The 25,367-nt window shown below is 42.8% G+C and overlaps 1 protein-coding gene across 1 annotated transcript in view; it reads left to right on the plus strand.

Annotated features, from left to right (window-relative positions):
* The first annotated feature begins 1,111 nt into the window (after positions 1–1,111).
* Positions 1,112–25,367, plus strand: part of zfhx3 (zinc finger homeobox 3) — a 140,993-nt gene continuing 116,737 nt past the window's right edge. Inside the window, exon 1 of the mRNA XM_041042028.1 lies at positions 1,112–1,449. The gene's annotated coding sequence lies outside the window, so the exon portion shown is untranslated. The remainder of the gene's footprint in view (positions 1,450–25,367) is intronic.

The raw sequence follows: 25,367 nt of genomic DNA on the forward strand, positions 1-25,367 counted from the left end.
GGAACACCCACTGCTCTAAGTTGCATTAAAGTAGCCTTTAGTCTTCTCTTATCATTAAACTTATCATCGGTATAAATTAATACAATGCAGTGTAAACATAAAAATATACAGGGATGTCTCTAAATGCTGTGTGCAGGTTAAATCACGTAAAGTTTATCAAAGTTAAAAAAAAATTGAAGCTACGCATCAGGACTATTCAATATCAGCTTCTGTCTCCGAGCAAGTGGTATTTCTGTTAATGTCTAAAATAAATATTTTCCAATACAAATACATTGTTAACTCTGATAATATCCAGGTGCCACTGTGATAAGCCCTGTTCTTTGCAGATTGCAACAGTACACCGTGGCAGCCTATATGCTGCTCTTACAGTAGCCTACAGTTTTGCATACATGTAGAAATCGCTTTAAACGTACTTTAATTTGTTTTTCTTTTTTTTTGGCAAGTGTTTGTTTTAGTCGTTTACAAAGACGACAGTTGTTTGTAGAATTACATGGGGACTATGCTGTGAGAACAGCATATTTCCCTTTTAGCCACATCGGCCGCCGAAACTCAGTTATGTATTTCAATAAGTTGTTAAAAACGCAGACTATCAACTAACTATAGAAACACAGCCCTGTGTGCAGCTTTGGCACGACTAAAATAACAGACTTAGGCTGGAAAAGGGGAGAATAAAATAAAACACGGTCGCTTATGTACTTATATTGGCCACGGTATGTGCTTATCTTTCATTAAAAAACAACAACAACAACAACAAAAAAAAGAAAAACCGGGGGACAAAAAACGTTTCAAAAAGTGAAAAAGAGCGGAGGACAAGCTGCGCCTGTAGCGTCGGGGCTTTGCCTGCTGCGGCTGCCTGCTCCAGTGTTAACTTTCACAGTCTTCCGTCTAATCAAACTCTTACTTTCCGCTGTTCTTAATTCCATATTTTCAATTCCTGATCATTACTTTCCTCTTTTTTTTCTACTTGTATCTATCCATCCCTCCCTCCCTCCTATTTCTCCCTCCCTCCCTCCCTCTCTCTCCCGAGCTCTCTCCTTTGCTGAATCTTATTGATCCAGAAGGCGGCTAATTAGCCCTTCCCTTCGTGCCTGTGTAATGAAGCACATGCGCACTGAATTAATCACAGCCATTTTTTGCAGGAAACTAATTAGCAGGAATAAAGATCCAAAGAGTTTTTTCTTTTCAATCATCAGATCTCACTTTCACCTCTTCCTCGCTCCCTCTAACACAAGACTCATCGCCTGCTTTGCATCCAAATTATTTTTATATTGCCTTTAACAACTAATAGTACCTACTTCGGTTTTTTTTACACTCCGCAACAACAATGATCTTTCTTTTGCCACCCTAAGCGCAAACTGACCAAAAGGGGACTGCCTTGATGGGATCTTTAGCTAAATCATCTCAATACTGGATTAAAAAGCGAGGATCACAAAGCGGCAGCGAGAAATTGTAAGTTTCAACTTTGCGTTTGTCTCTTTTCCTCTCTGTCTTTCCACGATCCTGCTCTTTTTCGCTGCAGACTTATCTGAATCTCTTTCCTATCTGTTCGTAGTTTACGTGTAGCGGAGCTGGCTATTCTTACACTGTGAGAAATTGCTGGCGATCACAAGTTCATTTCATGCAAGTAGTTTGGTTTATTCTCGATTTTTATTTCGTATCGTTACCTGTGTTTACATCAGCGTTCGTCCTCTCCTCCTCATGAATGGAAGATAAGAAATGGGCAAGACAGCGATCCTCTCCAAAGCAGTTGATCGTAGAAAAACACGGTTTTAAAGCAAATAAGTGCATTTCAGTGGGATCGGGAAAAGGTATAGAGGGCTTATGGTTGTCGAGAAACGTGTTTTAAGGCACAGAGGCAATAAGAAAGGGGCTGTGTTGAGCGGACGAAGGGCAGCGGCAGCTCCACATGAGCGCAGCCCAGAAAAGGAGCTCCAAGTCCAGCCTGTGGGTCCGTGTGCGTCCGGCGAAAGGGATCATCTCTCGCTTTCTAATTTTGACAGATTTGACACTTGCGACATCCAGGGCTTTTCGGCACCGTCGTATGGTTATAAAATCCTCCTCTGGATAAACACATTTTTTTTGTTCTTCTCCAATAGGCTACGTCTCTCTGTGAAATGTGCAATCCCTCCGCCCTGTCTTAGTTCCTCTAGCTACACTTTCCTCTTTACCCCACTTTGTCCATCTTTTCTTTTTTATTTTTCATGGACGTTTGCCTCTTTGAAGCGTTGTTTTTAGGTCGATTCTCGCTCATTCCCTGACGAAGTCACATGCAAATCGATCGACATGTGTGTGTGTGTGTGTATGTACGTGTGTGTGTATGTACGTGTGCGTGCGTGCATGAGTGGTTTGTGTTTGCGAGCGTGTGTATGTGTGTGTGTTACGCGAATGTGGTGTGTTGAGAAAAACGGATCCCCGGGTCTCCTTCATGACAAGAGCGGATCAGCAGGACCTGGTACGCGGACAGCCTGAGAGTCTGAGCGGCGTTTCAGAGAACAGACATGTGGTTCAGGGAAGACATAGACAGGCTGTATCTACTGCCTCGAACTACTTGGCTACCGTATCAGACTTTCAAGAGAACCTTTTTTTTTTTCTCCGAGAAATGCTGACCGGAATGAAAACAAAACATTGCCCTATTAGTCTGACCTTAAGCAGACACAACCATTCCAAAGTTGCTGCCGGAAACTTTAAGTACGGTCCAGGCTAAACCTATAGGTCACTGCATGCGTTTAGTAACCACTTAGCCAGTCAACATTTGTAGGATTTTGTGAAGTTAAACTAAACAAGATATCTTCCACGTACCCAAAAACAGAATAGGCTGTACTGTCGGAGGAAAACACAAAACGAGTCATGCAAAGAGACAGACTATCTTAGCTCAATGGGCCTTTAAAAAAAAAAATGCTTTATTTCTGCCTGTAACTACATTGTTACCAGTCTCGCCCAAAAGAAAAAAAAATAGATAAAATCGGGAAGAAAAAAAGGAAAGAAAACGGAGATGCAGCTGTTCGTTTCTGTTCTTGACGTTTTAGGTGTAATTGGAAGCCCAGAAGTCCCCATAAATATGATCAAAAATAGCGACTACTTTTCGGCCGGATTGGAGCCATATAGAGTCAGAAAAAGCTGCGAGAATAACAAGTCAGTCATGGATATTTTTCGCGACACAGAGACGGGAAAAGAAAGAAGGGGACAAAAAGCAGGTTTTGCGAGCGAGCAGAGGAAAGGATAGGATATGTGTACCGTTGGGGGGGAAACAGAAAGGGGGATGAGAAGCTGTGTGTGTGCGTGCGTAGGTGGTGGTGGTTGGGGGTGGGTGGGGGGGTGGTGTAGGTCAGAAAGCAAGAAACAGGGGGAACAGGGGTCATGGAGTGAATGCAGAGATAAAAAAGAAAGAGAGGAAACCCCCTCGCAAACAGCCGAGGGATGATGAGGAGAAAGTGGGTCTGGCAAGTGGGAGAAAAGGGTGATGGTAGTTGTTGGTGTGTTTTGGGAGCCACACAAAGCACTTGTGGTTGTCAGCATCTGCAGGATTAAGACTTTGGCTTTAGTTTAGGGTGGGAGAAACAAAAATAGGCCTGTAACAGGTTTAATAAAATTAAAATTAAACGTTAAGTCTGTCAGGCACTGGCATTGAGAGAGAAGCATATAAAAAATAGGGGGGGGGGGGGGTAGGAGGGTGGAGGGATGCTGGGGGTAGGAGTGTTGAGGGGGCTGGGTGGAGGGGTCAGATAGCCATGGGCCATCGAGGAGGAATCAGGGGAAGAGGTCAGATAAACAGATCCCTACCTTTCAGACTGGAGAGGAGCAGACGGAAGGAGATTAGCAGAGGGGGGGGGGGGGGTGAAGGGAAACAGGCGTTCACACTGAATATTTTTAATCAGTGATTCATGTTTAGCTTCTTCCTCTTATTTTTGTATTGCTATATATGTCTTTACCCTAGTAAATGTTGGTGTCTGCAACAGTCGTTTTTGTGTGTTTACGTTCCAGTGATTAGAAACTGAAAGGTGTTATAGTGTGTAGGGCAGGTAGGCTGCTGTGCCAAAACTCGAATGATCTCCCTTCCTCCCCTGTCTGAGAGTAACACTCCTCTCCTCTTCCTCCTCCTCCTCCTTCCCTCCGTCTTCTGTTACAAAACAAAGACAGCAGAAATGTTTACTGTCATCTCACCTGTCTGATTTTCTTGTCTCATTGTCATATTTATGTTTAATTATAACAGTTCCTGGCAAAGGTATAGGAATGTCATTGGCTCATAGTATTTCAAATACATGGTTGCTGTGGCTAACTATAGTATCTCAAGCTCATTCCTGACTGTTATACTGGAAGTGTTCTGCTCATGTTGAAGTGCCACCAGAGTGATGGTTTTACGACAGACAGCGTCTTTTAAAAAATAATTAAAAATGGGCCATTTTTATTTTGAGCTCATTATTTGTTGTTGGAGTTACTTCTTCTATTGCTTCTATTTTAATTGACATGTACATCAAGTTTAGGTTTTCATTTTTTAAATGCTTTTGTTCGTTTATTTTTTCAGAAAACATTTTTAAGATTTCTGTGAATCACAACCATTTAGGTGCAGATAGATTATTTACCTTAACTTATAGGAAAATGAGAAAATAGTACATGACTGTTCAGGATATATAAAAAAATACTCTTGTGCTTATTTTAATTAAATTGATTAGAATTAGTTTTAATTTATTTGAATTTGGTTAGTAGATTTTTGTGACAGCAGGTAACTGTTTTAAATCATTACATATATAGTTGTAAAAAATAGATTAAATTGTAAACATGTTATATGAATATGTTAGACATATAACAAAATTCTTTTTCTGTTGACTTCAAAATAATTAAAAATGCTTTATTTGTGATAGTGGCGCTGTGCATTTTGTGATTAAACACTGTTCTAGTGAAATGATTAATCAAATAAGTGCATATGGTGGTGGAATTTCTATCTGTGTGTTGCTGCTGTTGTGATTATTATTCATAACATGAAGAGAATATTTGTTGTCGCAAAGCTGTCATGTGTTGTCGGTTTGTACTGTGGAGACGTGCAGTTGCCACTGATCCTGCACAGCAACAAAACGTTTGTCCACTGTTTGCACTTGGACCCCCTCTGTTACCGTATTCGATGACAGGTGCATTCAGAGTATTCAGATGTCATATTTGCCTGTATGAGTGGGAATAGCACATCCAGTTGGGGAAACGAGATAAAGGGAGTAGCAGTCGTCATGGATAGTCTTGTTTCATGGTTTGGGGGGTAACGCAGAGAAAGGGGAGACAGCGCCTCTGGCTGTCATAACCCCTTCTCCTCCTCTCACTGTGCCTCTCCCTCTGTCTCCCTCCCTCCCTCTTTCTCTCGAAATCCCATTCTCTATATGTCTCTGCATATCTCTCTCCTTAAGTCCCACCTTTCCATGCTCGGGCACTGGCACCGTGGGCCATGTCCTCGGTCGGAGAGAGCCCTCTTTGGGTGAACAGTAGGCTAAGGCCATACATGGAAGATTCTAAACTGTTTTGGCTGGTGTGCCACACAAAGTGTGTGCACACAGAATGCAAAAATCCATTTGTTTATGCTCTTATGAGGTAAATATAGAATTATTTTGTGAATTAAAAAAAGAGAAATTATTATTATTATGTAAATTATTATTGTTTTTGTTGTTGTTATCATAAATGGTCACCAGTCACTTTAAATCCATCCCTTTCTACTGCACGCTGTTCATTCTGCGAAAGGCAAAGCATTATAAAATGAATAGCTTTACCTTTGTGTGGACGCGGCGCCACTGAAATCAGAGAAGAATGTAAAGTCTGTCTGTAATGTCTGTTTGCGCCATTAGCTGTATGGACATGTGTGGATGGGGGCAGTCGACACAAATGGTGGCTTTGAATTCGATGTATGGTTTTGAATATGTAAGGTCGTGCAGCGAGGACCAGTTCTTCCAGTTGTCCTGCAGCCGAGGCCAGTGCATGTCTCATGCTACCATAAAGGAGCAGGCAGTGGGCGGGATCTTGTCTCAGCACTGGGGTGAGCGAGAAAGTGGGAAGGGAGAGTGGAAGAGATGACTGTCATGTTCAGGTGTGTGTGTGTGTGTGTGTGTGTGTGTGTGTGTGTGTGTGTGTGTGTGTGTGTGTGTGTGCATGCACGCTGGACCTGATCCTTAATCCCAACAGCCCTAACTGTCCAAAAGGTCTCTTCTTTATCGACAGAAAGCACCCCATTTTCTCTAAAAATCCTTCCCCCCCATTCTTCTTTTGAGCTTTTCTTCTTCAATGTCATCCTTTTATCTTATTTGAAGTGAAGTTGGCGGGGATTTTTTGTGGTTTGCGCTTTCACAATATGTTATCATGTTAACAATCTTGGTTAAATCATTGTGGTAGAGTAGATTTATGACTGAGAAGATGCGCATGTGTCTCTGCATATGTGTGTGTGCAGAGCCGCATTCTGATTTGTGTGCACACTGGTATTTTGAAAATCTAATTTCTTTTGAATGTGCCACATCAAGGACTTGTTACAATACAATTTATTTTTATAGTCATTATTTTTTTTATTAATTTTGGGCTCTTTCCAAAATTCTAAGTTAGTGTTCATATTCAGGCAAATCACAGCAGACCTGATAACAGAACATTACTCAGATTATCTAGCAGTCATACAGAGAATAGACAGGGAGAAATTTTTTTTCCTCACCGTCAGTGAGGGGAATTCTCAAGCTATAATAGAAAAGAGAACTACAATATGTAGTCCATTTCTAACAATAAATTAATGCTCTTATAGTCAAGGGGGTTATATTGTGTATGTGGATCTGTGTCCTTGACTAGAATCTCAATATTGCTTCTGTAATAAATGTACAATATCAGTTTTGTTGTAAACAAGGCTGTTTGTTAGGTAGCAGTGTTGTAACAGTGATGAAGACTGTTGTGTTCCTGCATTACTCTATCGACTGTGAGCAGAGGACCTGTGTGATGCATGCCTGTCCAGCACTGGCAGTACCGTAAAAGCTGAGTGTGTGTGTGCGTGTGTGTGGGTTTTTGTGTGTGTGTAGAATAGCGGCTACGACTCCCTGTGCACATATCCTATTTGGGGCAGCAGCAGCTAGCTCTAGTGTTCGGGGATGGGAGGCACAGCAGTTTTGTGTCTGTATAGGCTACATATGCCTACACGCGGGCAAGGCAGGGATGACAGGGACCACTCCGAGGGTTGCAAAATTGAACTGAGCTGCACCCCAGCCCCCCATAGGCCCACCCCTCTCTTGGACCCTGGAGGCCAGCATTCCTCCCTCCGCACTGGCGCTTATCATCACAAAGGACAGAATGCATAAAACATGGAGGACGCTTAGACAGAGGCGGCCCAGGTCGCCTTTCTCTCCCCACGCTGAGCCCTGGAACAATACATGGGCCCCTCTGGCCTGTGACTCTGACGACACACACGCCGTCTTTTTATCCTCCCCTATTTCTTTGTCATCCTCTTCCTCTTCCTCTATGTTACTGTGCTCCGTGGAGTGATAACTGCCCTTGCATTGTTTATCTGTGTCTGTGAAATCCGTATTGTGTAACTGAAATGTAAGCGTGTGTGTGTGTGTGTTTGAGGGAGAGTGGCAGGTTTAAAATATTGACAGTGCATCAGCTGCATAGTTCCTAGTTTCATATTCCTCGTTATCTATTGTATTACATATTTTAAAATAGAATTTCAGGTACTTTAAATTCAAAAACGTTGTGTACTCACCAACTGACACACAGGTTAAACATCAACAACAATTTAAGCCATTTTATTCATAGGAAGAAATTACATTTCATATGAAAGAGGACATATTGCAGGGCAGACAGGTGATCTGTGTTTCAGACCGTCAGCATGTCATTTTTCCTCGTCACTAATTTACAACCAGGTCACTCGATGATGCAACACCACAGCTTGTATTAGTACCAAATACAGTGTGTGTGTTTGTATAATCAAGCTATCAGCTTCTCAGCTTTTCTGTCGCTCAGTGGGCTGGGGCTGGTTTGAAAGGCCAGATAAAGAGCTATGTGAAAGTGATATGAACATTATGCTGCTATAGACTCCATATTCCTTTTTCTCCACACCAGTCATGCTCCTCCTCTGTAACCCCCCCCCCCCCCCAAAAAAAAATCCTTAGTATTAACAATAAGGCAGACAGACAGTATTTGACTTTTTTTTCTGCTTTATACAATTCAATGCAATACACATGTCCACATTTTGTGTGTGTGTTTTCAAGTGTGATGATATTTTATTTCTGTTTCCCGGACTTAAATGTTAAATGTCACTTTTGGTTTCAGATTTAGGTCATCCTGATTTTAATTTCTTTTCTGTGTCCACTCCACTCTGTGACCATGACAATCAGTAGTTATGCGTGGCTGTGAGGGTTTCAGTCTGTATCTGTCCATCTGTCCGTGTGTCTGATAGATGGGCTGTAGGAATGCACTGCTAGGATGTGCTGGACCCCAGCAGGTCTATGGCACTTCCTCTCTGTGTACCTCACAGCTTATCCTCCTCAGGATTATAGAGAGAAGAAAAGAAAAGAGCGATGGCAGGAGCACCCTTTCCCTCTCACACCCTCTTCCCCATTTTTGCAATTCACACACAAAAAAATCTCAACAAAAAGTGTAATTCACTTGCAAATGTGTAGTAGCCCGTCCATGTTCCCAGTGGAGGAGAGAGAGAGAGAGAGAGAGAGAGAAAGAGAGTGAGAGACAGAAGGAGAAGGAAAGGGAGGGGCAGACATGGTAAGACATACAGAGGAGGCTGCAGTGTATTTCAGTGTGAGACAGGGCTGAGGTGAAGCTACCGAGTGCTTCTTTCTGGTCAGGGAAAGCAGCCGACTCCATCTTCCCATTGATAGATTCTTATGGGGTTTGTGTGCATGTATCATTTTCATGGTGTAAGTAACTAAATGTGTGTGTGAATGCACGAGCTGTTGCCGTGCAGTCGGTATATAAGTTGCAACTCGCTATTTGTCATTCCTCTAGCTCCTCCTGAGGTGGCCTGGTGTTGTTCGCTCAGTGCCCCAGGCGACTGATCTGCCAGTAGTGAAGGGGTTAAGAAGCAGGGATAGCCCTCTTTTGTCTCTGCGGCCCTCTTTGCCATTGTTGTGGTGGAATTGAGCTCGGTGCACCTCACTTGACCACAGCAAAGCAATAAAATGGCCTCTAAGTGCTGTAGCCTCCGTAGTCCTCTGATGTCAGCTCTCTTCCAGCTTCTGCTGCTATATTTTCCTTTTTTCCTACTAACACGTGGGCATGTTTCTGCATTAAATGTACAAGATGTGCACACATGTACACATATACTATACATTGTTATATTCTTATAATAACCTATTTGCTTTTTATTATTTACTTGTGTGAGATTAAGCTCACACACATTTTTTTCTTTTTTGTCGGGAAGTGCATCTATAGCTCAACTCCAGAAGAGTACTTCAGTTTATTTTGACCTGTGCTGATGCATACAAACATAAAATATATATGATCAGAATATACAGTATAATATTAGAATTTAAATTGTGAAGTCTGTGATTAGCACCTCTAGTGCTAGAAGGGATGAGAAAGTACTAACTGTTCTTGAAAAACATGTTCAAAGATGCACACATTTTATATTTTTAGAGATCTATGAAAATGATTTTAAGTATGTATTAGAGCTGTAGCTTCAGCAGAATAGAACGGTATTTTGTTTTTTGTTTTTTTAAATATATATATATATATATATATATTATATATATACTCTGCGAGCATGTATGCCTGTCTCTGTTAATGCCAGTAAATATCTAGGCCGACCTGACCACAACCACCACCAGCACCTGATAGTTATTATCAAATCACATGAAGAAGTCCTGGTGTTTTAGCTGCTGAGTGAATGATATAGAGTTAGATACCTCAGTTCTTTAGCTGTGCACTGTTATGATATTTTACAGTTTTTCTTTCAGCTGTTTTACTTACAATAATGATACAAATACTATGTATGATGATCTTATTTTTCTGTTTGAGAATGTATTATTATAATGCATAGTGTTGGAGGTGGTGGTGTGTTTGATTGCACAGATGATTGTTTATAGCGGAGTCCCACCTCTGCAGACATTGTAATTAAAAAGAAGATATACTGCATGTGCGTCTGTCGCCATCCCATCTCATCTCGTCAAATAAGCATCTAGCTGTTGCAGTGAGCATGTCAGTGGATTTATGAAAGATTTCTGATTGGCTGACTTATAATTGGCACTGTCCCGAGTGCAAACCATTTATGCCAGGTGTCATACAGACCGCATTAAATGTTACACCAAACTGCAATTAAACCAACATTTCCTCAAAGCCACAATATTACACCTCTAGATTATTCTGAAGGGTGTCTCTGTCTTGTGTGCCTTTGCCTCACCCTTCTTCTCTCCTGCTCTCCTCTTCCCGAAACGTGTGGTTTCCTCTTTGGGTCTCAGTGTGCCTAAAACAAATGCTCTTTCTCATTTTCCCTGTGTTAAATGAACAAACATAAGGACCTCTGTGCCTCCATAATAAATTGATTAGAGAGAAGCAGACTCCCACACAGCAACACCAAAAACTGGAGATGTACAGTGTGTGTGCGCGCGCATGTGTGTGCGTGCATGCGTGCGTGCGCAGGCCTGTGTGTTTAGCCTGAGGAGGAAGAGACATACTCTCCTCTTCTCCCTAACACACGTACACCAACACAGGAACTAAAAATGTATATTTATCCAGTTTAATGGCAGTTCTTGTCAGATGGTCCACTCTCACCTCTCTGGCAGGCTATGCTCTTACTGCTGTTTTGCACCCAGTGGCTGATATCTCATGACAGTGACAGTGCAGTGGCGTTTACATATTCAACACAGAGCCCTCTGTTTGGTTTTGATTCTGACGTTCAGTGCCACAGAGCAGAGATTTGGTCTAGGCTGGAGAGGGGGCTGGGCAGGTCCCATGGGGCTGACACAGGGCTAGACGGCCGTGACAGACTGGTGACCTCGGCTTTGTGACGTCATTTGCCTCGTCTGGTCACCATGGCATTCATTTTCCCTACTGTCTAATGAATGAAGATAGCGGCTTGGGCTACCTTATGCAGCTATTGGTGATGTTTTAGTGAATTCAGAGGCCCCAAAACAAGCAGAAGAAAGCATTATGCCGAATTATAATAATGGCTTGAGTTTAAAACCTCCCTTTTTGTCACCTCTCATCTGCTGTATGTCTGAAAGTCTTTCACACTTCAGTTTAGATTTAATTAAAAGTGACATTTTCTTCTTTTGCTCTAGCAGGGCTAAACATTTGACTTTTCTGTTTTACTCAGGTGGTAACAAATAGAAAGTGAGCATTGTTGTGTGAAGCAGTAAAACAAAACACACCCTGACCACATATAGGAAGTCAGCCTGAGGTAAGAGCAGGGTTCAAAACGGATACTGACTGTTACAACAGTTTTTCTCCCCTTTATATGTCAAGTGCCAATTCTTTGACAAAAAATGCTCTGCTTTTCCTCTCTTCTGCTACTCTTTTTCTCTTACTCTCCCTCAGAGCAACGTTGAAGCACTTTTTCCCCCAGAGCTGCTCTAAATCATGCATATTTGATAGGAATATAAAAAAAATTGCATCAGAGATTAGGTATAATCTGGGCAGTATAGCCTCAGTAGATTGAGTGTTGTCTCCTGCGACTCAGACAAGGTGCATATCTGTATCAGGAGGAGAATGGCTGTAAAACAGGCTCCTTTTATTGCCTGCTTTTTTTGTTGGAGCCAGGTGTTTCCTCATGTTGGATCATGCCCTGATAGGGTACAACAGGCCACATGGCAGGTGAGAACCAAGTTTTTAATGCTAGTAGATAGCTTTTTGTTCTGTGGTCTTCCTGTGCCATGAGCAAAACTCAGAAAAACTCTTGCAAGCAGAGCAGACCGGCAAAACTGCACTCTGGGTATGAGGATTAACAAAGGAAGTAGCCCTTGTATGGTGCAGGAGCTCTGTGGATGTACTGTTTCCCTCCTAGCAGCGCCAGGAGCAGGACAAGTGTGTAGATGACACAGCCTTTGTTTACACTGGAGAGAATATGGGTTTGGAGAAAGGAGAGAAAAGAGAGAGGTGGTAGTCAGGGCATAGACGGGGGGGGGGGGGCACAAACACCAGTCTCATCATTTCCTTCCTTTCTATAGTTTTTAGGGTTTTTTTTGTTTGTGTGCATGTATATTCTTTCACGAGTCGCCTTTATCAAAAACAGCAGACAGGAGAGGAAGTGTTGAACTGAGGCACAGGTCCGATTAAAACCATTCTGTATAACACTAAGGCGTGAAAACTGTGTAAATGTAGTGTGCCTCTGTCTGTAATCTACCAGCTGGGTCTACCCTGCAACAGCTATAACGCTTCTCTTTTTTGCTGCTGGCCTGTATGTTTTGACCCTGATCAAGGCAGAACAGTTGTTTCTCACACTCTGCAGACCTCTGGCTTCCTCAGGACAGCTCTCAGATGGATGCATGAATGTGGTATTGGTGTGAGGTACATGGTATATCAATATGGGTTCTTTCCTGTCTTCCACATAGAAATTTCTATATAAGAAAACAGCAGACTGACACGTGTGCCCTTTGTCTTTGTGCGCGTCAGTCCTGTGGTCAGGGCAAAATGTACTTTCGCATGACAGACGGCTGTGTGGGCCTTCAACAGGAAGCCTGGCTACACTGTTTCACAATCTCTAGAAACAAGAACTGAGTATGTGCACTATGGTGTGCTGTCCGCGTTTTGTGTAATGGATGCCAGCCTGCCTGTAGTGGGTACAAGCACAAGGCGAAGGGAGGGGGTACCCCGGCATAAGTGGACCCCTGAGACCTCCTGGAAGGATAGAGGTGTGGCGAACGTCTGTTTTGGGCATGGCTTGTGTCAGCCTGTTTAGCGTTTGCCTGTGAGGGCATTTATATGCAAATGCTAAACAACCTATTGGGGTGGCTAATTACAACAGGGCTTTTGTGTGTGCCAGGCAGTGAGAAGCAGGGAGTTTCTAGCACGCCAGGCTGGACTTCCCCTGCTTGTTTACTCATTGTCTTTCCTTATTACCCCCTCATTGACACTCCCCTTTTGTGTGGCTGTGCCGTTTGCCTACATGCTGGCTCCTCCCCTTGTGGTGCTGGAGTTAATGTAGTAGATTAAAGAGACAGCACTCTGGCCCTGTTTACTTCCTCTTTCATCTGGTGGCCCAGCTCAGCTTTACTCTTTGGCCATCCCTCCTAGAGCTCTTGTCTAGCCACCACCCATTCAGGAAGGATTCAGCCTCATAGTACTCTCTCTCTCCTACAACTAATGCTTAGCTAATTACTTTGGGTGATAAAAATGCATTTAGGTCAGGTTCTAATGCAATGCAAATTTATGAGCAGGCAGAAGCAAATATTAACTTGTAGAGTCACTGATAGTCATTGGCTGGGGACAAAGGTACACCTCCCTTAACTGTCAAATATGAAGGTTTTTATGTGCTTTTGGTGTCGCTGCCTCTTTTTTTTTCTTTGTTGTCGGGGATCTAAGGACAATGACAGCAGGATGCACTGAAAAATTTCCAACTGTATAGGCTCCTTTGTAAAGATATGCCTGCTGATAGACAAAACCATAGTGCAATAAAGCCCACATACTCAGCCCTGTTTTTACTGTTATTTAGAACCAGAGTCGAAAATATGAAATCAAAAGTTTCTTCTCCTCTTCCTGTTGTTGACAACAAAATATTATTTGTAGTAATGAAACCACAGCCAAGTCCTTGTGTTAAAAGGTGTGAATAGAGTGTTTCATAATTTAAGAAGAATATTATGAATATTGCAAGTGAGAAAACTAATAAATTAGTAAATATGCTTTATGTGTGTGTGTCTGTGTGTGTGTGTGTAAGCACACACTTTAGATATGCTTGGTGTGTGTGACCTTATGGCATCATCTGTTCTTGCAATCAAGTGGTTTGGGCAGAAGCAGGCCAGATCTCTCCTCTTTTAAAGGTCCAGCTTTAATGCCTGGGCACCAAAATTAGTTATATTTCTGATAGTTTTGTTTTTTTTGTTTTTGCTTATGAAAATGATTTGGTGTAATTCTGCTTTAACGCCATGCTCATCAAAAATCAACTGCAGCAGTACCTACTTTATTATACAGGAAAACTGCATTTGCTGAAAAGTGTTAGTTTCTCAACATGTGTGCACTGGTTTGTTGTACTATTCGCTTGTCTCCTCTATATTCTAAAATCTCTGCTGAATACACAACCATATCAAACTGGCCCTGCTGCATTCCTGTGAAATTATTTGTCTTGTGCTAAAACAAAGAGAGCGGAAGAGAGCAAAAGCACAGGTTTAGTGTTGCCTCTCATTTTGTTTTACCACTTCAGTTTCACCGTTTGTTCCATGGTTTGCCACCACTTGTGCCTACTTACTACGCCAATTACACCACCACTTTCATGTGTTCCCCTTCTGACATACATATACCCTGACACACACTCGTGCATACATACACAGGGGGAGACTTGGCTGGCCAAGGAAGCCAAGCTGGATCAAAGGCTGTGTGTGAGGGAGTCAGGGTACCTCGTAGAAAACAGCTGCCCCTTGCTGTCTCTGCTCCTCACCCCGGCCTGACAGCAGCCAGAAATATGAGGCCTCTCCAGACCTCTGTCCTGGGAAAAAAAAAGGACAGGACAGCACACATACACTCAGAAAAGCTTTTGTCTCTGCTCTCTCTCTCACTCTCCCTCGCTCACTCAGACATACAAAGAAGAAAGAAAGCCATTTGTCTATGCTCATTCACTCATTCAGCCACAAATAGAAATCTTCGTTTCACATATACACTCCCTCTGCCACCCTCACAAAACCATTAAATTATCACATGCTTGATTTCTCTTTATTGTCTGTTTGTTAAACTCTTTCATTAGCTGTTTTAGTCAATTTGGCGCAATTTGTCTGTCAATCTTACTCTGCATTTCCCTTTCTCTCCACTTCACTCCTGCCTTCAACATTGTGCCTGCTCTTTCTGTGACCTAGGCCCTCCTCAACACTGTCTGAGGGTGCTTTTCTTCTCCTATACTCTTGTCTCCACCTTTCCTCGCCGCATGTCTGGGATTTCTGTCCCTCTGCTCTGCTTCTCCAGCGTGTTCAAACTCTGACAGAGTTGAGAAAGGCATTCAGCTCCCTAATCCGGGCTCCCTCTATCAGGAATGCTAATACGTGTGATTGTGTGACCCGCCGAAGCCCGGCAACATCTGCAGGAGCCTATGGCGAGCCCCCACCCTCACACACCCACCCTGCCCCCTGCCTTTGAGCGTTCACTCGCTGCCATTATTTCATTGTTTCACTTCACGCCTGTGACTGGGCAGTGCAAGTTAACCCTCTGCTGCTCGGGCTAGGCTAGATGCAGCCCTGCACACAGGGCCAGAGGGGTACTGAGGAGGGGTTCATGGGTTTGGGACAGCCCTTTCCCAGGACAGGCCTTCCTGCTTGCCCATCTGGACCCCTACACACAGCTCTACTCCTCAACACTGTTTACTTATGCATTCCACTTGTAGCCAAATGCATTTGTGTGTTCATACAGTCTACTAAAAAGTGTGGTCATTTGTGAGTTAAGATGTAATTACAGGAATCGCCATCTGTGTCTCACTCTTAGACATTCTTCATGAATAGCATGTGCGTTCTCAGAGACACCAGGAAATGGAAACTTACTCTTGATAGGATAAGATTTGAAGACACAGTGGTGTTAGCCAATGAAAACCTGTTATTAAATTTTCACCCACCCCCTTGCCAGGTATTGGAGTTGAAAGAAATTATTGTTGGGATAGTGTCTGTTTTCAGAAAGATGAATTACTGGTAAAGCACAACTGACAAAGTGAATCTGTGTCAGGCTTGAGTGCTGCTGATTGAATTACCCTTCTCCTCAGTCCTGGCTGTACTTCTGCATATGTATTCAAGCTACCCCATGCTATAGACGAGCAAAGGAATAGATTGGATTTCTATGTGCTTCAGTCATATCCTAACATTAAGCTATTAAAGCCTTAGGATTGTTAAACCTGTCAGAATTCAGCCTGTGTAATCTGTTTGTGCTGGATTCCAATAAAAAAAGTGTACATATCCCAAACACACTGTGCTTTCAGGGTATTGTAAGGGGTTTTTAGGTGAGAAGAAAATCCAGGAAAAACTAATATTTTATAGTTGCATTGTACAGTATGCATCAAGTCATTACATGTTGGTTTTGGTACACATTCACTGATGGTTAGATGTCCCGGCTCAAAAGTCTCAGTAGTAATTTGTTTATGCCAGGGATGAAAGAAGCAGCTAACCTTTGGCAGTAGGTGGCCTGAATATGAACATACTGATCTGAGTTCCACAGTCACAGCAGGACTAAATAGATTTTAACGTGTTTGGATCATCCCACACTAATAAGTGTCAGCTCTCTGAGTTTTGTTTACTACCTCTAAGATAGATATGTCCAAACAAACTGTTTCCAGTGTGGTAGGGAAATTCAACACAATCAGAGAAATCTACACAAACAGGGAGTTAGCTTTGTACCTAGCTGCAATGTCTTTTGTAACCACTAGGGATCCACATTCAGTGACCATGTGTCCATCTCTGGCCAAGGAAAATACACACACACACACACACACACACACACACACACACACACATACGCTGTTCAATGACTTTTTTTCCCCATTGTTATCAAAACCATGATTAATCATTACATTTTTGCAAAGCGGGGGCAGTGTTACTATGGAGACATAAAATGATCCATGCTGCTTTGCATATCAACAGAAAAGTTTACAATTGCTGTACAACTCTAGGTTGTGTCTAGAGCTGCTACAGGCCCGAGCAACCATAAAGAGATTTCCACTCTTTTGGGATTCTCTGTTTCTTCCTCTGACCTCTGTTGTGCAGCTCAACAGGCTGTTTTGTAGTGCACTGAAACAGATTATTGAGCAATTCAGCATGAATCAAGGTTTTGACAATTTCCTGAATTCCCTTGCTGTTGAATGTCATTGTAGATTTTTTTTCCCCCTCTGCTTTTAAAATATTATGATTAGTTGCTGTCTTTTAGTGGCCTAAGTGGCCCTTTAAAAAAATTTAATTAAATTTGAAATCTCCATTGTAGAAACATTAAAGGATATTCTAAATCAACAACGAGAGTGTGCCAATTCAAAACCTTAACTGTGTAAAAATCACACTTTATTTTCTGTTTAATTTTTACTGACCATTGTGTCTATTTTGCCAAAGCAAGATAGACACAATAGGAAGGCCTAACATAAGAGAGAGAACATTATCTACTGGTTAGAGCTTATTTTGGAATTATAGGACCAGAAAATAATATTAATGCCTTTTCTCTCTACCTTTGCTGAAGGTGCATGTGAGTATGAAATTCTAAACAAAACTTCTTTGAAAAAATAGTTTTAATGCCTGGTTGTTCACATTTGTCCATTGTGTTTAAATGAGTGACAATGAGTAAGCCCAAGATGTCTGTTAAGAAGAACTTAAAAATAATGTGCTACCAACATGTAAAACAATGCGACAATTACTATATAGAGATGGAATATTAAAAAAATAAATAAATTAGCAGAACCTCATACCATGCTGGAATTTTTTGCATCATTCGAGCAAAGCACTGTTCAAGCAGCTTTGAACACCTGCAGACAAAAAGTACTCACTTTGTGTTTTCTCTCAAATATCAGATCTAATTATGATCAGAGTTAAATAATGTTAAACTTTGTTTCATAGTTTCTCAAATGAAACAGTCAAGATCTGCCCATGTGCATTTTAGTTTAATGTTCTTCCCCGCCATTGTGTGCGATAACATTTTTTCTTGTTCCCTGCAAAAACGATTTAAACTGAATATGAGCCATAGGGGAATAAAAGTGGGTTCACCATCCCAGTTCTCATGATGGCTCATTTAAAGCAGGGATTGAAGGATATATCCTCCATTTTTGAAATCAAACTTCATACCATAACAGGCCTTCCCAGACATCTAGAACCTCACACTGCTCTGGAATGATCATCCACTGAGTTATGTACACATACTCTGACATTGTTTTTAATCTGTACATTCTAGATACATTGTCTTACCAATACAAGATATAAATGTTTGATTGAAATAACTGCAGATTACAGCTCCCCCATTCCTTTGTTTACAGACGTGTTTCAGGGTTTCAAGACAGTTTAAAAGGAATGGGCTCTACAGAGCCAAATTGGATCTGGGTATGTAAATACTGCTCTGATGTTTAATGAGAAACAAAGTTAGCTAATTATAGCAGCTCTGAGAAACATGAGGAGGACAGTGGGAAATGTTTCCATCACTCCCTAGCTCTATAGATTACTGCCTAATTGCCTCAATCGAATCAGGCGGAGACATTAGCCAGAGAGGCAGAGAGTGAGAGAGAGAAACATGGGGATGGGGCTGATTACACATATCCGTCGGTGGCTCTTTAGATAATCCAGCAAAGGACCAGCAAGTTGGGCTCTCTGACATAGTATGAGATTGTCTGTCCTCCTTAGTCTGCATGTCTCCCATGTTCTGCTCCCCTCCCCCCTGTGCAGTTATGAAGGTGAGGATAGCAGGTTACTGTATTCTCTCCTGCCACGCCAGCCAGCTGCAGAGGTGATTCATACTCCCATGCGGAAGTTTTTCAACTATAATTACATGTAATTCTGACACATGTTTATGCCTGATTTTACCAGACAGCTTCTCCACTAATGACAAAGTAGTGCATAACATCCTCCCAAACATTTGTTACAACAATATTTTTCTACCTTATTTTTGTATGTTGTAATTTTAAGTACTGGGTGGAAAACAAGAAGTGCTAGTTTGGCTGACCTGTTAAGAAGCTGGGGAAATAGTTTCTTCCCTTATACAACAAGAGTTTTTTTATCTGCTTTGTCAACTATTAGCAGTGTAAGAGTGAAACTTAAAACAAACAGCAAAATTACTTTCACGTTTTTAAAAATCTCCTGATGCTGGGAAGCCCAGCTTGTTTTTCCTCTCATTTATTTATATCTCTGTGGAAATGACGAGGATGGAGGAAACCGACTTGTTTACTTTATTACTGTTAATTCCTCTAATTCCTGTTAATGGTGATGCAGGAATAAAGAGTACATGTTTGTATATGGCTTTTAAATATGTGTCCCGCTTACGTTTTGTAGGCAGGGTGGGGGGAATGAGAAGCTCCAGTGGATCTGTTTCGTCCTCAGAGCACAATGATATTGAGGTCAGCTGTCCAAAATGATCTCATGTTAAGGAATCGGCGAGTCAGCAGGGTCAGAGCAGAACCGCCATGACGACACTTTCTCCACAGTGATAACGCTGCCCTCTTTTCCCTCCCCTTCACTTCCTCTGCAGGGGGACAGCAGAGAGAAGTCTGAACTGTATCTGTGCCCTTTTACTGTGGACCAGGATGGTACTGCTTTTGTCTTCTCACAGAACCAGACAGGGCGATCGGGCTTCAGTTAAGATTTATTGGACTTTTGCAGTTCAGAGCCGCATGGTCAAGCCTTCCATCTTCTTTAATCCTAGACAAACATCTGAACTGCTGAAAATAGCCAACAGAAAATAGCTGTTTCCTGGATGTCATAGCCATGTAAACGGGTGTCTGAACAATCCTTCCCTCAGTTTCCCAGGCAGGATGCCACAGAGTATGGTGTAGGAACTGTATGTAAGAGTTCTGTGTGGGGAACCCAGACCCCAGCAGATTCCTTTTTAACAGTTCCGTTGGGAAAGTAGGCACTGTAAACAGATAATGGCGCTCATGCAGAAAGGGCCGGAAGTGGGAGGTCTTACATGTCCAGACATTTAGCATGGGCACTCTGGGTGTGAATCTTTGGAAAGTCATGTGGGAGTGAATGAGTGAGTGAGTTTGACATTTTGCATCGATGTTGCTGCTCATTTCCACTTCTGTGGATAAAATACCAACAGTTGGCTCGTCAGCTGTTGAGGTGAACATTACTGAAACATATTTATCAGAGCTTCCAAAGTGTACTTTGCGTTGCTCTCAGGTCACATGCACCTGTCTCAAGTGAATCTGTTTTCGGTAGGCTACAGCTCATATCTCTTTTCTGTCTTAAAATCAGTCACATACTTCCTGACTCTTTCACGTTCTCACTCTTGCACTACTTTCTCACCCTCTCTTTCTGTTTCCCCGTCCCTCTCTCTCTCTCTCTCTCTCTCTCTCTCTCTCACACACACACACACACACACACACACACACATGTTCCCATAATTTATGGCTGCCGGGTCCTTGATCAATTGATAGCAGGGAATCCTTTGGTAAATAGAGTTTTAGACACATTGCCAATAGACCTGGGCTATTGATTGGAGTGTAAATTAAAAACTTAATCAGGTCTCTGAGATAAGATTTATCTCCGCCCCAAGCAAATTACAGGGCTGACTTGGAGACATAAAGGCAGGCCGGTGGGCAGATGAGCACTGCCCCTTCGTGGGTGCCAAGTGTGGCCATGATTCTCTGTCCTCTTCCCTTCTCAGTGCTGGTTTCGCTCTCCACCACTTCTAGGCTCACTTCTGTCTTGTGGAATAGACCATGAAGATTTTTTTTCAATGTTGACATAATGGATGAAGGCTTTTCTTGTAATCTTTAGTTAGAACAAGACTGGCTTAGACTAAGACAGTTTAAAGCATCTGGTGGACATATTTATCCAATATGTCTTATTGTTCCATGATGACTTTTAGTACGGCTGACCCAACTGGGAAGTAGTTTTATTTCTTTATCATTTTGTTCTGTTTAGCAGTTTGTCTTGTTCAGTCTTGTCAATATTCCCTCTCTCCCCCTCTTCCTCTCTCTCTCTCCTTCTCACTTTGTGTTTAATCACTTACTTTCATTGCAGCCCGTGATGAAATATGTAAATCATTACACCCAGCTTTTATTTCTTCAATAATATTCTCATCTTGTTGAGGTCATTTTACGCCACAATAAATTCATGCACATTCATACGCACATGCGGTGTTGTCTATATTTTATATGTATTAAGACAATCCTTGGGATTGCACATTGATCAGTATATGGATTTCCACAGTAATTGCTGAGGGAAATTTTCTCTGTCTCTACTCTTCTTCATTATTAATATTGGGAAATGGGTATACATTCAAAATGTCTCTCAGTATAATTTCATTTTAAAATAACGAGAGCACTTTTAATTCATGCCAGCTAATACAGAGTAGCGTGCATACTGAGAACAGGGCTTTCCTCAGGTTTCACAGATAAGAAAGACACACTCACTAAGGATCCTGGGACAGGTACCTCGCACAGGTATCTGTCTGGATCTTTTAGCCTGTAATTAAAACATACACTTTTTTCTTGTGATTAAGGCCGGTATTAGGCTCTGCTAAGGGATTATAGCACTTCCCATTATCTCTGGTTATAGTCCTCATATACAGAAGCCATAGAAATGACATGTGACGAGAGAGGAAGATGGAGGTTGAGGAGGTCACAAGTCCATTAGCAGATAACCGTAAAAATACATAAATATGAAAAATGTGCAACACCCCTGAGGACTATTATATTGGTGCTGAATATATGGACATCATTTTGGGTTTGTGAAGTGCTGTGTAAGTGTGAGAGGTCCCCAAAAGAGCCATGCAACCTAACCCATCCAGTGGCTACATAATGGTGGCCAACCTTTCTCTTTGTCTAGTTGTGGGGGAGGCTGAGACCATCAGTAATAGGCTTTTTGCCTGATAAGCCCGGAAAATACTCGTTTAGTTAGTGAAAGTGCAGAGGGATCCTGGCCTGATAAACCCGCTGTTTCCTTCTGTAATACCCAACAGCTAAAATCAATAGTTGGGATAATTCTCCCACTAGTCGTCCAGCCTCCTTTATCTGCAGCCTTCCTCAACCCATGTACATGGGGGTGGTGGTTAACTGGAGTATGCCTGTGTGTATATTAGAGGTTATATAGTTACACTTACATATAACTTTGTCTTTTGTTAATATGGCTTGCATTTCACTTAACTGCGGTTTCCAGTGCCACCATTTGGCAGTAGTGGTGCTCGCCTTTAACCTTGTATATTTCCCAACTGCCATCGTTTTGGCACAGAGTTCCTGGGAGGGGGGGGCAGATATGGGTCCGTCGCCCAGCAATCAGCTCAGGTGTTGTCTGAGAGTTTGTGCATGTATAAATCTGGTGGGAGGAAGTGACTGTCAGCACTAATTCAGCCCTGCTAAAAGCCCTGTGCTCTGTCAACACAAGCTCTATGTTCTGACACAGGTGCTTGATTAGGTTTAAAAATACAGCACAGGTAGTGCCTCTGACACAGCCACAGGACTGAAATGTTCCGACAAGAGATGAGAGATCTGTCGTAGATTTAGGATGCTATGTGTATGAGCTTGACCCTGATGAGGGTTTTATGCCAAACTGTACAAGTTTTACAATACATATTCCTTTGAATTTTCATCTCAGAGATCGCCTCTCTTCTCCACACACAGGTGAAGTTGTGCAAGACCGCCTGGTTAGGCATGGTAAATACAGAATTCCCCCACATCACAGCTCCACCATCCCACTTTAGCCAGTGTTATCATTTTGCTGGCAGGCTCTCCCAGAGTTAGTTTCTGTGTAATCTCTCTGGCCATCACAGCACCGCTGTAAAATACGGCCTCAGGTGTTAGTAGGCAGGGTGGTTAGCCTGCGACACCGTTACCTAAAGTGCAGTGTATTAAAAAGCAGTCAGGGCCCTGGATCACAGTATATCACAAGGGAGAGGCAGCGATAAGGCCTGTCTGCTCACCCGCAGATCAATGAAGGTTACTGACATCATATCACAAAGTGAAAGCGAGTACTGCACCCCTAGCTATTTATCAGCAGTGGATCGGACATGAAAGGGGTGGAGGGGAGAGAGGACAAGACAGGACAGCACTTTTCTCCAGCATGGGGGGCTCAGGCCCTGACTCTCCTATCCTGTCACTGACTCCTCCCCTGGACTGCAGTAGTTCACATATGACAGAAGATTGACAGTGACAAGTTTTTCTGGCATGGGCAACCACACTAGACTTTCGTCTCATGTTCTCTGTGTGTCTCTCTTTCACTTCCTTCCTCTCTACTTCTGTATATTTGAATCTGTAAAAGTTCTTTGAAGGTTCTTGAATATAAGTTGAATTTTAAAAAATTTCTTCAAGAGTTTTGATCACATTTGTACATACTGGGCCTTTGTCCTTACGTTAGCTTTCATCCTGTAATCTGCAGCCATCTGAGGCACCACAGGCTCATGGATTTTAGTTGTTGTATATTAGGTTAGAACAACACAATGTCTGACACACAAGATAACTTCATCCACTGTACACTTATATGTAACCCCCTTCCCTTCTTCTGTTTACCTTTTTACAGCTTTATCGGTTTATTGCATTATATATCATAAAGTCCCTATTCTCCTCACTTATGTCTGCATTAGTATGGTAGTATTGAGCTGTGTGTACGCGCAAATGCACTTTTGCGTGTCCATGCGTAGGAGATCATGCTTACAGGTACTGTATGAGTTCCATTTATCAGCTGCCTGGGGCACAATGTGGAGGATTTCCCCCAATGGGTTAGTGTGTAACTGCTCTGTCAATACATGCTTGTCAAGGCTGGGAGAGTGTGGGGGGAAAAAAAGGCCCCTCACTCCAACGCACTGAAGCCACTTATTGAGCAGCCAATAGCTATTTACCTCTTGACGGTGGCAGGCGGAGAGGGGGCCCAGCCCGGCAAGAGGAACTCTGTGGCTCATTCCCCACTCCCAGGATTTCACTGCTACTAGCTTGCTCTGAACCAAGCCCATCCTGAGCCAGGAAGCAGAACCAGTGGCTCAGACAGGAGACAGGGAGGTCTGTGTTTATGTGGAGCAGGTTGTCCTCTCCTGGCTTCTGGTCTTTGCAGGTCCTGGCTGTGTGTGCAGCTTGCTGCTGTAAAGCCCTGCTTCCTCTCTGGAATCTCGGTGTTGACAGAGAGCATCTGGGCCCTGGGAGAGCTTCCAGCCTGCTGGGTCCTCACATGTATACACACAAAGGGAGGGATGGAGGGGGGGGGAGTAAGAGAGTAAGAGAGTTAGAGTGCAGGTTTCAGTTTTTAGCTATATGCCATCTCTGTGTATCATTTCTAACTCTGCTATGTCCGCTGACCTATACACCATGGACCTGTCTCTCAGTCTCTTCCACTCCTCCTTTCACCACAAGCACTAAAAGGTGTGGTATGTTTTATGAATGGGTGTTTTGATGGCTGTTTCTTTTATCCTCACCTACTATGATTCAACAAAGAAAAGAATGTTGTCAAGGAGGTGTTCATCTTTCCTCTTCTTCTTTTGTTTTCCTTGTCCTCCTTGCTCCGGTGAAAATCCCCCTTTTTTGTGGGCTGTGCAAATCCCTGCACTGTGTTAGAGTTGTGGGTCGCCTGTCAGGACATGTCCCATATACCTGAGTCACAGAAGGATTAGTTAACCCTCACAGCACTATTGAAGAAGAGTCTGCCAAACTATGCACAGCTGGGGTTTAGCTATGAAATGGAGCAGGAGGAAAAGGAAGGGGGAAAAAAATGAGTCCCAACAGTGTAAAATGTGCCACGCATACCCTTCAGTTCAATTCCACAGACTTTATCCCATAAAGAAGTTCTCTCTCACAGCCAAATTATGTATGTATTTCATGTATATTAAACTGAAATGAGATGTCAATTTTGCACAAAGTAAGCCATACAAGAGCAGCACAGCGCGATGTCCTGCTGTTAAAGAACAGCTGTACAAACAAAGAGAGGGGGAAAAAGAACAAGAAAAACACATTATATCAACATTTAACAACAGTTGCTCTGTAATCTGGTATTACTTCCACAAGCAAAGGAGGGGCCTGTGTCAGGCCAAAACGAACTTGGATACTGTTGTGGCAGGAGGAAGCCAAGTGCTTTCAAGAGGTTAGCCCAAGATGTGAAGGTCCACAGACTCATCTTAATCCAGGAGGCTTGTACTTAATCGCTTTTGATGTGCATGTGAACATGACCTGCTTCAACATTCCAGCCCTGACCATACCAAGTTCAGAAGACCAGGGCAAGGCTGAGTAGAGGGGCAGGGGTGAGGGGAGTTGGGTGGTGGGGGTGGCTTCAGCTTGCACTAATTGGCTGCCAAGCTTGTCTATACAGCCTGGGGCAAAAGGAATACCCTGTCCTCAGCCCCCCCCACCCCAATGTCTTCCAACTGTCCTCTTCCAAACTCCCTTTCTTTTCTCCAGGCCCTCTTGCGTCTCCACTGTTTTGTATGTGTCTGCGTGCGTGCTTGTGTGTGTGCATGTGCATGTGCATGTACGTGCTACACTGTGTAAGCTGGCACATTATTAAGGGGAATTCCAGTGAAAGAGAGAAGTCGAACAGAAAGGGGTCTGTCCCATGGGTTTGCGGTGGGTGGCATCCTAGCATTCTTCTTTGTGTGTGATTTCTGCCCACAGTGACCCCGTG

The sequence above is a fragment of the Toxotes jaculatrix genome, chromosome 1 (genome assembly GCF_017976425.1).
Source record: "Toxotes jaculatrix isolate fToxJac2 chromosome 1, fToxJac2.pri, whole genome shotgun sequence".
Lineage (NCBI taxonomy): Eukaryota > Metazoa > Chordata > Actinopteri > Toxotidae > Toxotes > Toxotes jaculatrix.